Here is a 23061-nt window from a genome sequence, read left to right as displayed (position 1 = left end):
GAATACTTCTGAGCCACCTGAGGTGCATTTGGAAGACCTCTTTGAGATCACAACTTCATCATGTTAGTGCTGTATTACTCGCTATGATTGTTAGAAATTTCTTCTCTCCTCACAGGGTGCAAACATGGCTCTGTCAACTTACAACTGTAGAATCACTCTCTTTTTGTTAAGCTTGCAAAAACTCCCCCACATACTGGAGCACAGCCATTGTTTTATCTTTTGTTTGAATAGTTCATTCCAGTTTTTTTTTTTAAAGATTGTTTACTTCATCTTTGTGCTAGCTGAAAAGCTTTTGTGAGGACAGAAAAATGTAGGCTTGTGGAAACAGGAGAAAAGGCTTTCTACTGTAGCAAAACATGAGCCAGGACACACTAGGTGTATGGAATGAACCAGAGTAGAGTCTGCCAGTCAATTGCCGTTCATTCGAAGACACAAAACACAAGGTTAATACTGGTACTCCTGGCATACTTTTAACCCAAAATAAACCCCCTCTGCACTGCAAAAAAAAAAAGAAGGTCAGCTCAAGTATCAAAAGGTCCTGAGTGTTAATGACGGCGTTAAAGAGAACAAGAGAGGAAGACCTGCCTTTAACCTTCAAACTCTCCACACCACCTCCATCGGTGAATCCCAGGATAAAGGAAAGCCATCTGTAACTTCGTACTGCCCACAAAAAGGCTGGCCCGGAGATGGCTTGGGGGTCAAAGATATGATCCAAATGTTTAAACAGCAGGTGAGTTACAGTAGGCGGCTGGACCAAGGGGCTTGTAATGCTCAGGTTCAACCTGAAGACTAGAAGAACAAACCCAGTGGGAGAAAATGAAGGTATATTGGGTTCATAAAATGGTTCATCACAACCCCCTGACACAAGACACCAACTGTGGCTCAGCTGGGACTAGCAGCTGTTAAAATGGGGATTACTGAGGTGTACAATGCTTTAAAAACATGAAGCGTGGATTTACTATTTACGGTGAGAGGATAACATGTGTGAGCTCATCAAGTGTCAGAAAACCGACACACCTCGAGGGTAATGGTGTCAATTAAACTGGATTTTGGGGGTGATTTCTGCATCAAGCTGTCAACCCTGAAGTGCCACAGCCCTCTAAATTATCATGACCCCTGCAGAGCCGGCTGCTTCTTTCTCAACTATTTTTGTACGGTGGATTAATCACAGAGGTCACAATGACATGAGTCAAAGGGGCTGTGGATTATTTTTTAGCCCAAAATACACACTAAATGGCATTATTTTATAAAGGACTTCATATCCAAATAAATTTTCTTTTATATATTCATCACGTTACTATCACAAATCCTCTGTGCTTTTCAGTAGTATTTTACATCAATAAATCTGGGGGAAAATCTAGCAATAGACAGAAAAAGAAACACACTTTACTGATTTTAATAAATAAAAGTCTAAAAATGTTTTATTTAGATTTTTTTTTTATGAATTTATGTATAGTATTAAATATAAAATATATAAAATAACCTTCCTGGGTCAGTACTTTGAGGTGTGTCGCTACCAGCTTTGGAAAGAATAACATTTATGCCAATCCTCCATTACTTGAGTGATTAAGAATTTTTTTTTTAATTGATTAGGAAGTTCTGGAAAAAAAAAGCATCAACACAGCATGATGCCAACACCATGTTTCAGTGTGAGGAGAGTTGGTTCCCGGTGATGAGCAGAGTTAAGGTTCACATAGTCATTTTGCAAAACAAAATATTAGATAAATGCCTGCAAAAGGGAAATAAAACTCCCTGGTTTAAAAGGAGAAGAAAAAAAAGACATAAATTCATATAGTCACTAACTTTAAAAACATTTTGCAAACTAGTTATACAATAAAACTTGACAGAGAACTTGAAATGTGAAAATCAGTCACAGGATGAAAAATTTAAATAATCAAAATTAAAATAAATATTAGGTACTGAATAGGAAATGAAATAAATCCTATCATAAAGTTACTTTAAAAAATCCTATAATGCTTTGCCTTAAATAGGATAAGGTCTGTGTAAAAATGTGACTTTGATGGTCATACAATTGATTTAGCCTAAAAGTAATAAAAAAAAAGAAACTTAAACACATGCATAATAATACACTTTGTACATTTCCAGTTATTTGTTTAGGGCATTTGGACTGATAGAAGAAAATTAAAACTACAAATCTGCTAAAAAAATTGCTTACAGTAGCAGTGAATACTTTTGTTCGAATACGTTCTAAACATAAAAAGATACCTTTATAAAAATGGCTAACATTTAAGAAAATACAGAGGAGCAGGATTGACAGCCTTATATCCTCATAAATCTATGTAATATGCCTGACTGTCATGTCTGAAAGGCCTATGAATATATTCATCCATTTCAGATAGAAGTATTTTTAACAAAGAAAAAGTTTCTATAAATGCAAGAACATCGTTCACTGTGTCACAACCATTTTCAGAATCATAAAGTAAAATTATGCAAGGACCACAAATGTTTTTAAGCTCAAGAATCTTTCATGGATGAAAGACGTGAATATAATCTTTAGTCTTCTCAGACTTTGTCAAACGCCAGTACAGGGTGGTTTAAGAGTGTCTACAGCAGAGCATGAAACAAACCTGGGACTGCAATTTCCCTGCATAATAATCCTGCTTTGGTTATCACATTTGTAGCAGATCCAACAGAATTAGAAGCGAAGTCAATGATAAAACTCTCTGTCTCCAGAAAAATAAATGGTGACGCTTGAAGTCAATTTAAATGCAAATTCCAACGCTTAAGACAACACTATCTGAAGAAGCTGTGGTGATGAAGGGGAATTTTAAAACTATAGGACTGCCTTAAAGTTTTACCAGGGAGAGATGACTCAGTGCCTCAATTCATGGAGGTCAACAGACAGCCACAGAGAAATACATACAGAGTTGCACAAGATGCAATGACTGTTGAGTGTAATTCCAAGATATCAAAGCTGGATTGTGATGGGATCACAACTATTGATCTACTTTTGTTTCCCGAGGCTTCCTCTTTAAGCCTTTAAGCCTCTTCAAACTGGCACTTGACTCAGGTTTTCTCTTACACAGAGAACAGAAACATTTTCTGTCCCTGATTGGTGCTAGTTCTGCTTCTCTCTGCATGACAGCCAGTGGACTAAAATAGAAAGAAACAAATATGGTGTGGGTTGCAGTTCTATCTATAAAGAAAAGGTTTCTTGTATTATTAAGATATATTTTTTAAAAGAAACCTCTCACCTTCCAGAAATGTCTGCAAGGTTCCCCATAAAGTACTTTAGCAAATCAGATTTTTACATCTGTGACAAAAAAAGGTGGCATATATGTTCCTTTGGAGCCTTTTGTTCAGTTTAATGCACCAGGTTATTGTAGATATTAAGTATTTTTCTTTCTGATAAAAACAAAAACATATCAGCCTGCTATCAGAGCTCAAAAATAATGTTATCTCTCTCATGGGTTCATGGATGATGGAAATAGCCTGCAGCTGCATATCTTTACCAGAAAGCACAGATGCTTTGTAAAGCAGACTTCTGGCAGCTTTGTTAGAAGAAGTTACAAAAGAAATTACATTGGTATTCTAATTCTTTTTACATTAAGTCATGCCAGCACAATAAACTTCACTGTATTTCATTGGATTATAAATACAGCAATGGGAACCAAATGATGAATGAAAAATCTTTAAAAATAGAAAGAAAAAAATTTTGAAGACAAAGAAACAAAGCAGGCAGGCAGGCCAGGAAGATTGTTTGGAAAAGGTTAGGTTATAAAACATTAGTCCCAGCTTTGAACATTTAGCACTGCTGAATCCATCATATGAAAATGCAAAATATATTGCCTATCCACACACGTAGATGTAGCCATCAACTAACTAGGTTCTTCAAACACTAATCCTTGGGGGCCGTTATCTTACACTGAAAGGCTGTACAGGGAAAGCTCTAGGCCCACAGTAACTCTGGAGGAGCTGCAAAGATCGACAGCTTAATAGTTCACCTAAAAGTTGGTAACGATAAACAGGTGTGAGATGTAGGGAGCATGGTACACATCTGGGAAAAGGTAAAGGAAAGTTCAAAGCAAAATAGTTAAAAAAAACATGAGAGTAAACTAACACTGCAGATCATCCTAAATACAGTGCAACTCCCAAGACACATAGTGGTGGAAATATCATGCTGTGAAGTTGTTTTTTCCTTAGTAGCTTTTTCCTTAGGGGAGCTTGTCAGAGTTTATAGGAAGATGAATTGAGCTCAATACAGGGGGAAAAAAACACATGCTGTTGCAAAATAAATTGTACTGGGGCAAAGATTTACCAACTAGATAAAAGTCCCCCAAATATACAGCTTTAGATTCAATGTAGGGGTTTGCTTAAAGCCTGTATATGCAGCTCCTACCAATTCCAGCCATAAATATACAGTAACTGACAAAAAAATAAGTCTCGAAACTGATATTTAAAGGTGCTCTTCATGCACTGACCTTATGCTATCATGTAAAGAGTCCATACCCTTAAAGGACTTGCAGAGATAAATACAGCAAAATGTAGTTCTACAAAATTCAGACATATGGGGACTTAATATAAAGATGTACAGTAAACCTGTTTGCATGAAACATTTGAAAAACAATATAGTCTTTTTCTTTCAGTCTACATGACTGAGTTATGCATTGGCTTTCTGTAGCACATAATGTCACAATAACATATATTTAACTGTATGTTGACTATGACAAAATGCAGTACAGTAAAGGACTCTGATTTCTTCTGCAAGGAAATTGCTTTCATTAGGAGAAATCCTAAATTGATATAAAGGCATTCTGATCAAACTTTTTAAAACTGAAACTGATTAGACTTTAGTGAGACGTTTATTGTGGCTGTGTTTAGCAAAGTCTATGTGAGACTGATTAGCTTGAGCAATTAAAACCACACTCTTACCTTTGACCTACTATGTGTCTATAAGTGACTGAAATGTTAAGTATTTTGGTACCAAGCTATTTTCTTTACCCCTATATTCCCCATCTGCTCCAGTCACAGGCATCTAGCCTTGTAACTGGTAAATTTTACAGGCATTTAACCTCACTTACTTGTTAACATTCCACTGAAACCCATTTCAAAGTCTTAAGTTGAGGTAATTTTTGCAATTCAGTGTGGAGCCATAAAAACAAGTCTTCATTTCTAGCCAACATGAATGTGAAGCAGTGAAAATAATGAGGTCAAGGAGTCTGTGGTTCATAGCTGGTGTTCTGCAGGTCATGCTTGTAAAAAAAAAAAAAAAAAATCAAGTCCCCCCCAAGCTGATGAATTAATTTGGATCTACACCAGCTTGGCAAGATTCTCTTACTCAACATTTGCCATGTCTTGGGGTGAGAACATTAGAAATTGTCACGCTGAGATCTGGCTTGAAGGACCCTAAAGGGCAGCAGCAAAGACTTTCAGAAGTAAATAACTTCCAAAACTGAAGTGAATTTTGTTAAAGGAATAGAAGTTCTAATAAATATGAAAAAAAGAAATGAGTAATACTGACGTATTGGGTCCTCGGTGCTAAACAGCTCACTGCCACACTGTTGTTTTCATCAATAATGAAGATGGCGAAAACATGTCTTTAACAAAAATGTTCTCATTACAATAATAAAACTGTGAGAATATATTTGATGATTAAAACATGCTGTGCATCAGTTTTGGTTTTAGAGACCAAGGCTTTATGAAAATGGCTTTTTTGCCTATTATGTATTAGGGATGTCCCATTGTCCCAATCCCGATCTCAAGATTGGATTGTTTTGATCTTTTCCTATTTTGTGGTGATCGAAGCTCGGCTAAATTTACTGATGAAACATGCCGATCTTTACGGCAACTGCTGTAAAGTACCCGCTAGTTATGGCTGACAGTAGCAGTGAAATACAAACCTCTGTGGCGGTGCAAATCAAGCCCGTCAGAAGTGTAGAAATATTTTACTCGAGAGAGTTAAATTACAATGTCTTCAACATTGCAATTTCAAGAGGATATAGCAGCAGAGCTAAATTTAACACCACAGACTTGATTTGTCATCTGACGATAAAACATTCCAATGTCTATATAGTTTTGTAAAGCTGTAGATTTCTGTTGATTGCCAGCTGTACATTAAGGTTGCTAAAGTAGAGCAACAAATGCTGGACTTTATGAACGAAAACAAGGGCAAAGAGGATTACAGAAATGTTGGTCGAACATATTGGTCTTGACAACCAGCCCATCTCAGTAGTTGAGAATGTCAGACATAGACGTCTGCTGGAAGTTTTGGACACATGCTATGCTCTGCGGACACTACAGTACCGACACAGCCATACCACAGCTGTACAACAAAGTTAAAGAAACAACACAAAGTCACTTGAATTGGAATGTTGTTGATAGTTTCACTACTGATATTTGGAGTGCATACATTTGCCCAATGTCCTTAATGAGCCTCATGGCACACTGCGTTGATCCCAAAACTTGATTTAAAGCAGTCCGTACTGCATGCTAATCTTTTCTGTGGGGCTCACACAACAGATCATGTCAGACAAGCAATACTGTACCAAGTCAGTGTTTTGCTTTTTACTTTTGTCTGAAATATTATATTGATGCTGACCTTTAATTCTATGTAAGATTTAGATTTCATTAGATTTACAATAATAATAGTAATGCTTATTAATGAAATTATTAGTCTAGTAAGTTACTTGCTCAATATATATTTCAGTTTTATAAATTTTATTGCTAAAGGCAAATGACCAGAATAGGACTCAAAATCTGTTCGGATATGAGGTTAGAACATTGGTACGCTGTTGGCCTTAAATGCTGATCGGACATCCCTATTATGTTTGTAATCTGTCAGTTAAGGATCATCAATCCTGCACATTTTTGACCAGCACCCACACCCCCTGGGAGCAGGAGAGGCACGTTAAAAGACTTGACCTGGTGGTCAGACTCAACCACAGATCCTAACTACATAGTTGTTCCATTAATATGATCAATCCAAAAGTAAATTGAATATATTATAGAGACATATGTTAGTTAATGTGGACATGAAGATGGAGGCGTCTAACTCAGTAGCACGTTAAGGCTCTCCATGCTGATATTACTGAAAAGGAAATCCTGTTAAAATTAAGTATAAGTTGGGTTGGTCGCTCTAACATTAGTTGTTGTGTGCTAATTCTAGTGCTTGTTACTGCTGTAGCTGCATCCGATTTTAGCATTTTATAATTGAGAAAATCGTGTTGTGTGTTACGCTAGCTGCAGGTAGCATGTTGTGCAACAGCAGTAGCTGTCACGGTAACAGGAACAGCTCATTAGCTAGCTGTCATGCCTGATGGATAGTTGTCCTATGATATGATGTGTGTAAATTTATTCATGTTTATTGTACCGGTTGATCCTTTCTGTAAACAAGGCAGCAATGGTTCAATTGAATTGGTGACCCTTAGTGTATACTTTTAGAGCCATTTATGAACAGTTTAGATCATTTATCAAAATAATTTATGTTATTTGTTAACACTGACTGTTAGGCTTCAGAGTGTTTGTCAACTAATTTTGAAAATATGTAAGTTCCTCATAAAATATTATGGAAGGAGCAATAGGCAACAACTGTATGAACTATGAATGATGAGGAGGGAGAGATAATAGCCCGCTTAAATGTGTGTTTCTGCATTATTGGCTTGTAGATTTGAGAAAAAAACAAACATTTGTTTTGCTAAATCTAGTACTTTTGCAGGTTTATCGCCTGAGGAAAGTATTTACATAACTAAAGAAAAAAAGCCTTTGTTTCAAATTGATCAGTTTATGAAATGTAAATAAATATTTGTATGTGTAAGATTTTGTTTTTGGGATATGATACCAACATTGAATTGGTTTGTATTCACGTTTTGACATATATAGTTGTAGTTTTTACAAAGATAAAGAATACACACAAAGAAAACTATTTTTTCTTAAAACAGACCAAAACTAGACTAAAAGTTTTTGAGTTGTCGCGTTGCCTCTCTCTCTTTCTCTCTCTCTCTCTCTCTAATATAATCCATATCCTAACTTTCCTTTATAATCTGTATATAGTTTTCATATTTATTTATTTATTTATTTATTTATTTATTTATTTATTTATTTTATATCCTCTTACAATTGCTCTCTGTTTATATATACCATTTATTGTCCATAGTCTCTTTGCACATGTAAATAAATATTTATATCAAACTACATTTTGTTCCTATGTACTTGTGACAGTGTAATGACCAAGTTGAATTCTATTCTATTCTGCTCGATTCTAAAACTAGAATTGCTGCCAATAACAATACTACAGATGCAGAAACTGTTACAAAACATCAAACATTTGTTATATATTTAATGTCCTCATAAAATTATTGAGTTATTATAAACTAGTTCCCTGTTTCCCTGTAGATCAAACAAATGCAAAGGTACCATTATGCTGAGCTGCAAAAGAAAGCATATAGAATACATTACTTTTTCTCATCTTTTGTTTGCCCACTCAACAAATTGACCACTCAACTCTCACCTCGTTTTAGGTTTCTAATCATGCTTGATCTGCTCTCTCTGTGCTTGACTCTGAGGCTCAATGGCCCTGTAAACAACCTCTTTATATGCACAACAGACACTGAGCTCAGATGTTCACACCACATCAACATACATGGAGGCGAACTGGCTCCCAACAGTCCACTTCTGAAACCCAACAGGCCCCGACATAGTGTAATGAGGTCCCAGGGGAGCACTGAGCTGCAATTATGGCATTCCTAGTCATTCTCAGTCATTTACCTCACCTCATCCACAGACATCATGTGTTTTATTTCTGACTACATAACGATACAAAAATGTATTGTACAATCAATTAACCTACAGGGTCCAGTTCTAGATGCAGTCTTAATTTCATAGGGTCAATGACTAAATCAGGATTCTCACTCAAGACATCCTTTTTAAAGAGCTAAACTCCTCTGGCACATGTAAGGAAGCAACTTCTCCATAGGCTTTAAACTGACAAAGTTGTCTTCCCTTAAGTGTCTATATAATAACACTAGATTGCCTCAAGAAATCAGCTGTGGAAAGAATTTGGTCAGTTTACAGATTAACTGACCCCTAATGATTACAGACAATTGACAAAGATTATTTTTCAAACAGTGACCACAATGAAATAGGCAGGGTCAGTTTACAGTATTTGATCATTAATCAAAATGGTTAAAAATAAATGCCAAATGTTGCCTCCAAGCAGTTGATTATGATTATGATACTGTTTTTACATTATAATGATGATTTCAATTCTGATATTTTCCATGTTAAGGAGAAATGTAAACACCCTGGCTATTCTAAGGTCTTCAACTATTATTGCTCTAAAATACCAATGGGATTAAGCCAGAATGGATCAAAGCTTGAAAAAGGCATAGGCTACATCTAAGATTGGCAACAAATTGGTTGATCACTCAAGTTCCACGTTATCTATGATGTCACTTGATTAAATATGATAAACTATAATTTATATTGGTGTAACATTCTCTGGGATTCCTTTTGTACAGTTTACATACATTCAACATAAACACAATATTAAGAAAATGTTTGTATTTTTCAGAAACTTCTATTCTAAAGTTCTTCTAAAGTTTGCTGAACTAACCTTTTTCAGACACTACTGGTGCAGTAAAACATTACATAATATAGGCAGCTTTAAATGAAACAAAATGGATAAGCTTTAAATAATTTCCAAAATTATCTATTTGTACTTCAATAATAAATACTTCAGAAGTTTGTATTGTGAGCAAGGAAAAAAAATCTAACCAGCATTGGCAAATTTGTATTTCTAAGTTAAAGAAGGATTTGATTCTTCAAGATTAAGGCTGATACTGCATGACACTGTATTTTGCCAATACATGTACCACAGAATGTTCAATTTTGGAAGCAGGTTGGTGAGCCAGGAAGTAAATCAGTGAGACAAAGTATTACAGAGCAGCTACAGCACAGTTTATTACCTAAACTTCTTATGCATGAAGCAACCATGCTGAATTATGAGATCAAGGATGGAAAAGTCGCTCAAGTTTCTGGGTTAAAAAATCCAACTTTTAGAATGATGCCTGGAATTACTTTATAAACTTTTTTTGGTTTTATTTTTATTTGAAGTAGGCTTCTGTGGACAGTATATGAATTTATGGCATGATCAAAGATGGTAAGATGGTATAATAATCCACCCTATTAATATTATCTCCGAAATAAAATGTATGATAATTGAAATCTCCATCAAACTCACTAAAGCCTGCAGCATTGTTCTTTTTGTTGCTTTTAGCCTCAACAACTTGGGCACGTGCTACTCAGTTTCAAATCAGTGTGAACATCCTGTATTTTTCTGGACCATTGATTGAAATAACAACAACGTGTGAAAGTTATTGCTTTGCAAGAAGCATTTTTGACACATTTACTGGCAAACATCCAAGCTGCACAGGGCCGGGTGTGTTTCATTTCTTAACAGCTATGTCCTCTGTGTCCCCTGGCTGTCAAGACTGTCCTCTTGACGCCCTTCACTTTGATCTCCCGAGGGTGCTCCAGTAACCTTATCCATGAAGGCACGCACAATACTCTTCATTGGACACAAAGCCGGTGATATTGTGCTTCTCTGTTCCATTGTCTACATTTGTCACATCTAGACCTGTGCTCTTTGTTTGTTTCATCTCAGTATGAATCAGTAATTTGAAACTGAGCCTCCAATTGAAATTGAAAGCACCCATGTTTCAAAGTGAGTTAAGAGCAATACCTGCTTCCTCTTTAAGGCATAACTGGCATGTTTGTTGTTCCTTTGAGAATCGTATGCTTATGTCAGCCTTTTCACTGAGGTTTAATATATCAACTGAGAAGTCAAAAGGAAATGTAAACCAGTACAACAGAGGAACAACAATTCTATGCTGACTTGCAAAAACCAGGACAGTCAGTTTGGAAAATGAGTTTGAAGCTGACAGCAATGCATTGTGGAATTTTAGTTCCTCTCGTTAAACTTTCCTTTATTGGCCCTCATTATTGCTTAAGGTTTTTATGTGGGCCTAATCTCAGATGATTAATTAAACATAAAGACTACAATTTCATAGCCAAATGAGGCAGAACAGCACTACAAATAAAAGTCTTCAAAGTGAATGCCACTAAGGAGGGAATACACATCTAAAAAGCATGTTTCAAAGCAGCCTGGAGGCTGGTATTATAAAACAACAAGTGGCACACGGTCACTAGGACATCGATTCAATTCATTTTATCATCATTAAAAGTTAATCTCTTTGTTATTTCCATTTTCTGCTTAATTTTTTTCTCTATTAAGATATTTTAACAAAACAAAAAAGATCAATGTCAGGGACTTATAGCAAGGACTTAGAAATCCAGTAATCTTCTGATCTACATGGCTGATATTGATTCTGATTAGGACCAGTATATATATATTTTTTAGGATAATAATAAATGAAAGAAAAAAATTGTGCTTTGGGTGCATTAGGGGTTGGCATTCTAGTGTCAAAGAAAATAAAAACAATTTATCCCCAGTAAAGCATCTGAGCATATCTCCTAACCTACTTCTAATTCTAAGAAAATACCAGTAAATTAAGGTAAAATGTTCTATCTCAAAGAAAACAGATCCTTTAACCAGAGGAAGGGAACAATGACAGGTAAATCTACATCCTCCAGCATGCAGGGGTGCATACATAACACCTTGTCAGCTCCGGCTCCTGACTTCTTATTCCCCTGTGCAGGTAAAAGAAGCACAGAGCATACCGGATAACATTGACCACACTATAGGCTTGTCCTTTTGTCTTGACTTTCCTGATTAATTGGGCATGCACAGCTCCAAGGCATTGGTCAAACCAGCCCCATTTTGCCCTGATGATGCACAGACCTGTTAAATAAGAAATAAACCTTGATTTTGATTATCAGCAGTTCTTATCTTTGTCTGGGGAATTAATATATGTATCATGCTGAAAAGTAGGCAAAGGGATGAATATTTAATGTAACCAAACACATTTCCAGAACACACTGAGTGGAATGGTGCCCCTTACCGCTGTCATCGATGACAAACATGAAAGAGGAGGGCTCCAGTTCGGCTGAGGTGCAGCACCCCCAACTCTGCCTGCAGCTCAAGGAACACGAGTTCTCGTTGTAATTGCTTCTACTACTGGAGCCTGAGCTGAACATCAATTAAGGCCTGGGTGATTGCTAGTCACTGCACCTTCAAGATGCCTCTGCATCACCTTTGCATTGACTTCTTTCCCAGACAGCAAAAGCAACAAACTCTTGATATAAGAGATAATAAAGCTACTTAGACAGACAATTAATCTGATGGTGCACCTAACTAACCCTCTCTGCTGGCAGGCTGGATTCTCTAATCTCTGAACATCATCCCATACACCGAATTTCATCCACCAAGCTGGATTCTATCCTGAAATTAAATTTCTGTGGCTGGTGAGCGATGGATCTGTTACATGCTGTGCACAGCAAAGCAGCAAGGATTTCAAATATTTAACCAGAAAATGTTTTTTTTTTTTCCTTGCCTCGATCCTTCAAAGGTGGAGAGCCTCCACCATGCAGCGTTTTCACACATACATCTTTCAGTCAGCTCTGTTTCACATGAGGTCTGCCTGTGGCTAAAAAGAAAGAGCACTATGTTTCTTTCTCCTTCTAACTCCTAAACATGCTGCAAACAGGAGAGCAAAAGGAGCACAAACATGCCGTTGGCTTAAACACCAACACTGCTAGGCAAATATTCACTTGGATAAGTAGAGATACAGTGCCCAGCAAAAATATTCCTCTGAATTACGCTACATCTAATCCACCAATGTTAATATACTGTAAGTCAGTCATGATTTTTTTTTCTTGGTTGGCTTATATAAGCAGTGGATCATTAAAAAGTACAACGAAAATAATAAATAGTTTTTAAAATTTTTCAAAGTGTGGCATGTATTTGAATTAAGACTCTTTTAACATGATACTCTAAAATAAGATGCAATGCATCAATATTTATTCAGACCTGTAGACAAAGTCCACTTGCGTATAGTTGAGTCTCAGGAAAAGGTCTATAGCACTGAAAAAATTTGTTGGATTAATCATTATTAATTGATGACTGAAATAATTGTCAACTAATTCCTCCATTTCTGAGCATTGGATATAGCTTTTCCTACATTTCTCTGCTTAAAATGCTTAAAAGTAAAAACATTTTTAGGTTTCGTTGAAGTGTGTTAATTATATAAGGGTATCACTTCTTAGATTCATTGAGTAAGTAAAATATTCCCCAGACAGACCAATAACTACAATAATCGTGAACTGCAGCCCTATCCAACAGTTCTGTTTAGTTCTTACATATGTTAAGTTAGTGAAACAAAAACATTGTGAAGAACAATGGAAAGTGCAGACAGGAATAAGAGAAATTAGTGCAGAGGTTTAGAGATGAATTACTTTATAATACAGAAGCTCATACTTTGAGCAAGAATAACAAACAGTTAAAAGTCTTGCAAAGCTCTGTTTTAACCTTGTCACAAGTAATTTATATGGCACACAAAACAGGTCAGAGAAGAGAATCTCTATGGTGTTTTGGGCAGAAAACTAACACTAAACAGCAGTCTGAATACACTATCCCTTCAATGGAATAAGATGAAAAATTATTTTTTCAGTGGAAGCAAGAAAATTAAAGTGAGTTGACGGGAAGAAATATGCAGTTAAAAGGCTTAGATCAAGGTTTGGATCAAGGTTCCTTTTCTATTACTGCAGCTTAATAACCCTTTAAAAAGGGGAGAGTTGAAGAGAATACCCATTTGACTTTAAAATCCACCTGTTATTATATAAATTACTGATTGAAACAGTGCCTATATACATAAGAGGTTTTTAGTCACTTTATCAACCTCCAGACTACTCAGGTCTTCTAGTTCAAGCCTACTTTGTTCTCCCAGAACTAAAACCAAAAATGGAGAAGCAGCATTTAGTTCCTATATTCCACGGCAGTGTTTTTGACAGCCATCTTAGAGTTAGTCTTAGTCTTCAGGACCAAAACTATTATTAGTTTAGTCGCATTTTAGTCATTACGATATGTGATAGTTTTAGTTGATTTTAGTTGGCTTAAACTTAAAAAGGTTTTAGTGTACTTTTAGTCAGTTTTATGTGACAAAAAATAAAAATTAATCTTTACAATTTCGAATAACAACCAGATTCTTTACCAGACTGACGGCTCTTGCCAAGATACTATAATTGCTGGGTATAGAATGCTGCCTTGCATCATTGCAGTTGGGCAGAAAACTTTGATTTATAGAATTCATATAAACTTTCGATAAATTAATGCCCTCACAGAAGTTGTGAAAATAACAGATCTAGTTCTCACTAGAATTTGGTTAATATAGCAGACAGACAAGCTAACAAAATGTACAACAAAGGAATGGTTTTGGACAAACAAGGTTTCCATCCAAAAGCAAACACTTCCTGATCTACTATGAATTATGCATTACACACATATCAATAAAATCTTCATTGCTCCAAAAAAGCAAAGAACAAAAACATTCTTCTTTCTACTTTGGCAATTTTGGCTTTATTTCTGAGAATTTAACTCTCGGTTACCGCTGCTCAGGGGTCAAAGTAGATATAAATTCACAGGGTTTTGATATAAATAAAATACAGAGAGAACCTACATAATTGCCTTGTAATGCCATGGCAATCCAGACCTAATGTGAATGAATATGCTAACTAAAATATTGACATATTTAAAGGAAACAGAAAATATTTTAATTAAAATACAAGGGAACATTTACATCATATTTAAATAGATAGAAATCAGAACAATGAGAGAGAAATATTCAAAGATCTATAGACCTTTTCATCGGGCCCTTTATCCAGACACAAACAGAATTCAATGAAATATTGTGTTTGGATATAACTTAGGGATTTCTGCTTTTGGTAGAAATTAAAGAATATTTAGTATCACCTCTTGTGGAGTGGAAGAAATCAAATCTTGTTAGTTAGACAAAGGTTTTGTTTTTTTTTTACGCTTGGCAGAGAATGATCAGCCACATATAGTTTATAAAGTAGCAATGGAAGAGCCATACTGCTGAGAGCAAACCATTAGAGTGGAACATGAAGAGCAAACTCGGAGCTCCGCTGCGCAAAGACGCATTTCTGCACAAGCAGAAAGATCAGAGCAGTTTGTCAGCATTGAGGGCACAGTACCGGACCATTCCAGGCTATTTTCTCAGACCCTGCCGAGGCTGCCAAGATCCATCTGTGCTCCTGCAGCATGTGCAACGCTGCACAGCAGGTGGGCGGCGAAACAAACTGGACGCAGCTCCATGGGTAATACTGCTTAGCAGATTGCTGCACAATGATGCAGTTTAAATGTCTGACCGACCACCCGCTATTTTTTATTTAGTCTCGTCTCGTTGACGGAAACTCAAACCTATGGCTTGTCATGTTTTAGTCATTAAAGATCCATGTTTAACTTGTCATTTTTTGTTATCATCATGAAAAAAAGGAGTGTCAATGAAAACAACACTGCTCCACTGATCTGGAAAAAACTCCCAGAAGACTGGAAAAGTGCTGAAAGCCTGAGTTCTCTGAAGTCAAATTAAAAAACCCATTTGTGTAGAACTGCCTTTGACTTAAGAGATTAATCTGTAAACTGTGGTAATATAAGTTTAAGGTTGTGGTCCAAATGTTTTATTTGCTCTACTACCTGCGTTTATCATGTTATTATATTTACTTGCTATTATTCTGTGTTTATTTTCCTTTTATTTTATTGTTTGTCATTCACTGTCATTTTACAATAAGATTGAAAAGCTGTTCCTCTGAACTTGAAGGTGAAGGTTTCTGAGTATAATGTAGAAAACGTAGACAAGCTGAATAAGCACACAGTGGAGAATATAAAGCAACTATATAAATTCTGGAGCTTCAATATCCTTTCTGAGAGAGCCACTGGCATAGCTGGGGTATTCACACCACCTGGATGCTTTTGTTTCCTTTTTTACATTACAGCCAAAAACTTTATTGTATCTCATTGGGATAAAACACAGTTTCAACAAGCACAATCTAATCTATAATGGTAAAGTAGCATTTTTATCCCCAAAAAGTCAGACAAATGTTGTGTTCATTTGATTTTAGACCCACATATTCAGTGGGGGGAACTACAACTTTAAGATTCCTCTCTGTTACTTTTTAATATATTTTTTTTTTATATTTTTTAAATCATATAGATATATGTCACTAAAAAGGGCTTGAGATGTTGGGTTGAGCCATGGAGCAAAGCATCTATAGCTTGAGACTATACACCTGCAAATACCCAGAAAGTGCTACAGAGCTCTGATAATGAGAAATTCAGGTTAGTTTGGTGGCTGAAGAAGGAACAGCATCTTATAAAGTTAAGGGAATAATTTTGGGGAGGGTTAGGTTAAAGGACTGACTTGAAAAAAAAAAAAAATTGCACATTTCTAAAACCTCAACTTTTCTATAATTGTTGTTGTTTTTGTATTTTACACTCTTTAAAACACCTCAATCAGGTGCTGGAAGGGGTCAGGGTGTCCCTTTACCTTTGCACCCCTATATAGAGACATGTATTTTGAACTCATAGTCAGCTGAATCCTTATTAAGAATCTGTGCGCCTGCGGACACAACGGATGTTCTGTTTGCTGCTGTTTGAAAATTCAAACGATTAAAAGGATGATTAAAAGGGATGAAAAAGGGTCCATGAAATCCAGCAGGTTGGAGCTGCATATTAAGCGGCGCAGCAGCGCTGCCTGACACGGACCGGCTGGGAGATGGTCGACACATTGCTCGTCCAATTACTGGCACTGGTTCAAATGTGTTTGGTGAGAAGCATTCGACCTACTTCTGGACACAAAGCGCCACTGGCCTGAATACAAAAAGGGGAGGCAGGGGACCCACGTGTGATGACAAGTGCTATTAGAGGCTGTTGTCTTTGGCCTAGAAGTGAAATTATGGGCTTCCTCTGCTTACCTGATGGGTGATAATTGTGGGTATGAACATTGGAGGACCTAGGAGCTTTTGGCCCATCTCTCTGGGGTAAATGGGACACAGCATAAATAAAAGACCATTAGAAGTACTCACGGCATCCTCCACTTTACATGGTCTTTGTATTTAACACTATAATGAACCCAGAGCACCAGTTTAAGAAGATTTCTGCTAGTGGCATGTTCTCTTGGATGGAATCCACATTCTTCCCTCTTTGTTTTCAGTGACAATATAGGCCAAGATGATTTTTTTTTACAATCCGAATAAAGCATCAAAGAGAATACAAACAGCAAATCAGAAGTAAACTACAGAGGATCTCGGTTTCCTGGGATTCTCTCAAAGGCAGCTGTCTGCACGGAGAAACCAAAAAACAGCAGTGAAGAAACGAAACACTAAAATTTGCAACAGTTCCACACATGCATTAACATACCCTGTAAATATTCATTACAAGGGAATCTCTATGACGACCTCTTGAGAGAAGGGGTGCTTTATGAACGCCAAGAGCCGATCAGAAACAGCCGACAAGCTCTTCCATCCACACCCCATCAATTACAGAAACCAGTGATGACCACTATTTGCCTGTGATTTAAATGCCACTCTAACGTGATTTTAATCATGCAGATTTAACTTTCATCAATCATGTTAATGTTTTGTCATGCGTGTTTACGCTCTATCGTCAATGCCTGTAATGAGAAGCTGTTTTCTCAAGTGTAGAGGAGGAATCGGGAAAGCAGTGGTAATTTAATTATGAAAACATGATTTTTTATTTTGCCTGTGAACATATTTTGACTTTTAAATCTGTTTATAGTGCAATGTGACATTTGTGATAATTTCACACCACAACCCCAAATTTTCTTCTAAGTGGAAACTGTATCTCCCCATGTACAAACCTGCGTTCAGCTAATGAGTGCAAAGTAACCACAAACATTGAATCTATATAATCTCCCATCCTGAGGTGCTCTAATGCACTTATTCCTGATATAGAGAGATGTCTCAATGTCCATCACACTGTTCAGTTCTCATGTGAGAGCCAATAGTGAGCATCCCTGTGCTGACTAGCCTCTATTTACTGGCCTGCTTCAAAACTAAACAATCCAAATCTCTGTGCTGCAGAAGGGACATCTGTATTTATGTCCTTTAACTAATTTATATGAGTTCTGGGGGGATGAATAACTCTTTTCCACACGACTGTTTCAATACAGACTTTGCTAACACCAAACCAGTTCCATATTGTCCAGTTAATAATAAGAGAAACTTGGAGGAAACCATACCAATATTCTGTGCATGCATAGGATGGGAGAAATGAAAGGCTTCAATTTTTCATTGAAGTTAGATGAATTCAGATTAGTTTTTATATTAATTGTAAGATAATACTTTTTAAAGGCAGTACAAGTGGTTTGGTTTTGTGCAAATGCATAAAACAGAAAAAATAAGCATTTTTGTATCATAGTAGTGAAATTAAGTTCCAGCAGCATCAAGTAAGGGACAAGTTTACAGCAAAAGTTTGCATGAATTAGTGTACACAAAAATCATGTCACATACTAAGCCTATAAAATACACCAACAACCGATATGTTTATTTTGAAGTTAAACAATGTAAGGCCAGCGTTTGTCATGACAGTCCTTTTTTTTAACCTGAAAAAGACTTTTATAGCAAGCTTGATCATTTAACAAAAAGTATTGCTCTTTAAATCTAATTTTTGGATAAATATATAATGTATTTTATTTTAACCTCTTTATTCCAAAAAAAGAAGAGGTTTGATAGTGTTAAACTTATTTTTTGTCAATTATTTATATTGACAAAAATTGACTTCGTAGGGGAGTCATATTTAAATGTCAAATCATTCTGGCTTAAACATGTATATAAATGTACTCTTTATCAGACAATATTGTCCCAAAAGAAAATTTCTATTAAAAAAAATCCTGTTTTTTCATTATCTTATGCAGGCCAGTTAGTTATACGTCAGCTTGTACACCTAAATTTGGCCAGTCATATATTAACGGTCATCTGTCAATCAAATTTCTTTTGGTCATATCATTTTGATTCATATGTCAAAGCTAATACATGCAACGGTTGAAATAAGAAATAAGAATAATTTGCTCTACCATTGAGTTGCGTCCCAGTGTTCACAGGGATGACGTCTGTGACTTCGGCAGACGTAGAGCTAACAGAAGAGTTGCAAGGCAAGGGCTCAAACATGTACAGTTGTGAGCCTTCTACATCAAACGATGTTTCTGCCACCCTGGCGTCCTCTTCCATAACAACTTTGTCCCTGCTTTCCTCCTCTAAATAAAAAATGTATGACGGAGGAGACACATCCACAACTTCGGACACAAAACTCTCCTCCTCTTGCGTGTTTCCGCTGTTGATAGCGTCCCTTGGCAGTATCGTTTCTAAGTGCTTATTGGTCCAAATGTAATTTCCCATTGGGAACCTACTAGCACAAAGTTGCTAAATGGTTAGCAAGATGCTTCTGAAAAACTGGTCACAACCAAAATTGCTTGCGAACCTTCTGCCACTACAATCCCGCCCCCTAGATAAACAACCAATCGCATTCACTTTATTCACTTGTGTAAAGTCGGGCAGCACTCGGGAAAATTCGGAAATGCAACGGTTGGAACAGCTGTTTCGCTACTACTTTGATATTTAATACAATGTAACCATTCTTTAAAAATAAGCACCTTATAAAAGAGTTAATTTAAACTGCAGGTCACCTCACTTTTGTGCTGCTGTACTGAGGGAAAATAATTTGGCACAACAGAGAAATGAAACCAAAAAGACCCTTGCTGACAATCAACCAAAGCATTAACACATTTTCATAGACTGTTCAGCTCAAACTGCACTATAGTTAAATTACATTTACATGTTCATAGTTTTCTTCAAAGGATGCTTCTACAAGCAGCTTTTCTTCAAGGAGTTGAAACAGATTTTTTTTTACTTCGAATAAAAGTCGTATCTTTCTTCTGAGGGTGTTTTTATCAGAGTAAAATTGAGAGGGTCCATAATCTGACCAGCATCTATCTAATTGACCTGAAGTGTTGACTGCTGGGCAGCTGAGTGGACCCGACCTCACCAGAAAGCCATGAGCCGCCGTTCCTGGCTGGCTCCCTGCCCCCATCCAAAGGGGTTCGCGGGCAAGCCCCAGACTCTGTGGCTGAGTGCCCAGTGTGTCTCGACTATGTGCTGCACTGTAGTTGACCAAAATCCCGGACGATTTTGAAATTCCCCCCCTGAGATTTTTTTAAGGAATGAAAAGTAGGACAAGTCAGGGAAAAAGAGGACGTCTGGTCACCCTACCATATCAACAATTTTGATGTTTCAGAGAGTGCTTGTTGCTCTGATGCGTCTTTGTTCAGCAGCTTCGCTCGTTGTAAACCAACCAATCACACACAGCCCATCTAAATATTCTTGATCATACCATAAAAGGAAGAAAACCTATCATTTCATTCTAGGGCTAATAACCAGGCTTGCATTAGGGTGCATAGAACAGCAAATATGCCATTTTCAGCCAAACCAATGTTACACACCCAATTCAGAGACATTAAGGACCAGCACCAAATACCTATATAAGCATTCTAAGACCCCTTTAAGGAAAAACTGAAAACTCTGCACATGTCAGAGAGCTTCTACTTTGAATAAAGGTGGGTGCACAATCCAGTTGTTAGATGTTGATCTAATATAAATTTTGAATTAGAAGTACAATTTTTTGTTTAAATCAGAGCACATTTTGCACGTGCAAACATAGCTACTGTCTTTACCAACAGCTGTCTGCGTTTCCTCACTAGAAACAAAACAAACATTGGATAATGCACTGACTTGCCCTGCTGTCGACCTCCCTTCATCCTCACTGAGACCTCCATGTTGTGTCAGTTGCTGCACTATGCTGCAGATTAAGCTTGCACTTCACATCTGTATATAAATGGAGTCATTTTTAAATCTGTACATTTCACAAAGTGTATCTTGCTGTCTGGTGATACATGTAGATGCTACGTTATAGCAGTATATTTAGTCCAACTTGCAGAAACACCAGTTGGGCCAAAATCCCCTTATCTCAGGAAAAAAAAAAGTAACAGGCGACAAACAAAATCTTGAACAGTATTTACTGTAGAGTGTTGAGAGTTTATATAGATAAAATACATTTTTAATTTACTGCACTGCTAAACATAAGCAATGCAATAATTTTATTGAATTCAGTGAGAAAAGGGACTCGGATTTGGTATTGGTATAAAACCTAAATGACTCAAATAATCCTCAGAGATAAAAACAGGTGTTTACAGTCCCTCCTGAACTTTTAATTTTCTAAACAAGTAACAGCAAAAGATGGGAAGTAAAGTACAGGAATTGCATTCAGATATATATTACATTGAAATATTTTAACATTTATATCTTAATTATCATACTGGATTTTAGAACATCATCCTGAGAATGAATGCTTCTTGGTTTTAAACACCCCACACATCAGTTCAAGCCCCAAACTATGAACCACCTCTAGATAAGCATTTTATGTCTCTTTTATTTAGAAATATTGCTCAAATAATTTATATGCTACTGTGAAGAGATGAGAATAGAATACTAAAAAAACAGATATCAATGTTTCTGTGTATTAGCAGTGGAGATATCAGGTAGATCTCAAAGAGATTCCCAACATATAAAACGGTGGGGGTTCCTGTTATAAGACCAGCTATGACAGGCATTAAAATAAAATAAAATAAAATAAAGATTTTTTATTATTTTTATTTCAATAAAATATAAATCTACCTGAAACTTAGAAAAATGTATAATTATCACATTAAGCGACAGGAATGTATTATTATTTTAAAAAAGGAAAACATGCAACACACCTTGATCCAATTAAACACGTGTTATTAAAATAATACATCTGACATGTAAACCTTAAATCAAACATATAAATTCTTAAATAGCCAATATTGAACAAAGTACAGGTTTTTACCGGTGCACAGTGGTACCATTTATTTATTTCTATATTTATTTATTTTTGCAACATCCAGATGCCAATAAATGATCAGACTGACAGCTATTAACCAAGAGGAAAGATTTTCTCGCACACCATGAGCCATAAAGTGATGCAAACTCACCGTCAGGTGCGTCTCATGCCGCAGCCCTTCCCAAAGTTGATTTGCGTCCACCGGCGGCAGAAAGAGGTGGAGGTGTGACTGTTAAACGTAGAGCCGCTTCCCTTATCTGTTGGTCCAAAGCAGAACACCTCAGCGTCTCCTCCTCCTCCTCCCTTTTCAACCTTCCCTGGATGCTGTTGCTCCTTTCGGCTCCCCTCCTCCTCCTACTTTTCCTCTTGCCTCCTCACGCGCCTTTGCGAGACTTAAGGGGAAAAAAGTAGTAGGGGGTCCTTCCTCCTCCCCCTTTAACAAAGACAGACTCAGAAGAAAAGCAAGGACCCTATTGCAGTCAATAGGTTTGACAAATCCCCATGGCAACGCACTAACACGGTGCGCAACTTCCCTGCGCTGTGACCGGGTTAAAGCCCCCCTCCACATGCCCCCCAATGCCGAGCGCCCCCCCCAAAAAAAAAAAAAAAAACGCGACGGACATTATTCCCAGGCTTCAGAGGGAGAACAGGTTTAAAAGGGAGGAGGCAATGAGGAGGAAACATTGCTTGTGAGAATGTTGTTCAGACATGGAGGAGCGTCAAAAAGAGTGAAAATTCCCTACATCACTAATCTATTTAATGTTTTCTTTTTTTTGTTTGTTTGTTTTTTTTGTTGAAAATTGAACTTCAATATGTGGTTCAGCCTACAAAAACAAAATTAATTGAAGCCGATGGCTCAAATGCTAGGAGGAGATAATTAAAATTCGACGCCCAGAGAATTGAAAAATTGTAAAAAAAAAATAAAAATCGACATTTGACTCAAAATGGCCGACTTCCTGTAGGTTTTAGGCCCCGTCCACACGAAGTCAAAACAAACACGAAACGCTAATATTTTCCAGAACGTTTGTCGTAAAGACGGAGACGTAAAATAAATGTGATCGACCACACGAATGCATGAAAACGCTGCAAAATGTATGCCAGGCCTCTAAGTGGCGCTGTGGTGCCAAAGCAAAAATAGGCAAAAACAGGCAACAAAATGTTGGGCATGCGCAGTAATATTTATAAAACAACCAAAC

The 23061-nt window shown here is 36.8% G+C and overlaps 1 protein-coding gene across 12 annotated transcripts in view; it reads right to left on the bottom strand.

The window, feature by feature from the left end:
• chl1b (cell adhesion molecule L1-like b) overlaps positions 1–22373 on the bottom strand; it is a 106522-nt gene extending 84149 nt beyond the window's left edge. For 4 of the 12 annotated variants that reach the window (XM_038299863.1, XM_038299869.1, XM_038299866.1 and 1 more), the window contains exon 1: positions 22017–22370. The gene's annotated coding sequence lies outside the window, so the exon portion shown is untranslated. Of the gene's footprint in view, positions 1–22016 lie in introns of all 12 variants that reach the window. The other 8 variants (XM_038299873.1, XM_038299875.1, XM_038299874.1 and 5 more) reach the window with 6 other exon arrangements.
• Between the last annotated feature and the right edge of the window lie 688 nt (positions 22374–23061).

Source organism: Cyprinodon tularosa, unplaced genomic scaffold (genome assembly GCF_016077235.1).
Source record: "Cyprinodon tularosa strain WSP-4 unplaced genomic scaffold, ASM1607723v1 ctg439, whole genome shotgun sequence".
In the NCBI taxonomy this organism is placed as follows: domain Eukaryota; kingdom Metazoa; phylum Chordata; class Actinopteri; order Cyprinodontiformes; family Cyprinodontidae; genus Cyprinodon; species Cyprinodon tularosa.
Note: the sequence above shows the minus strand (reverse complement) of the source record. Positions and strands in the feature narration are given on the sequence as shown.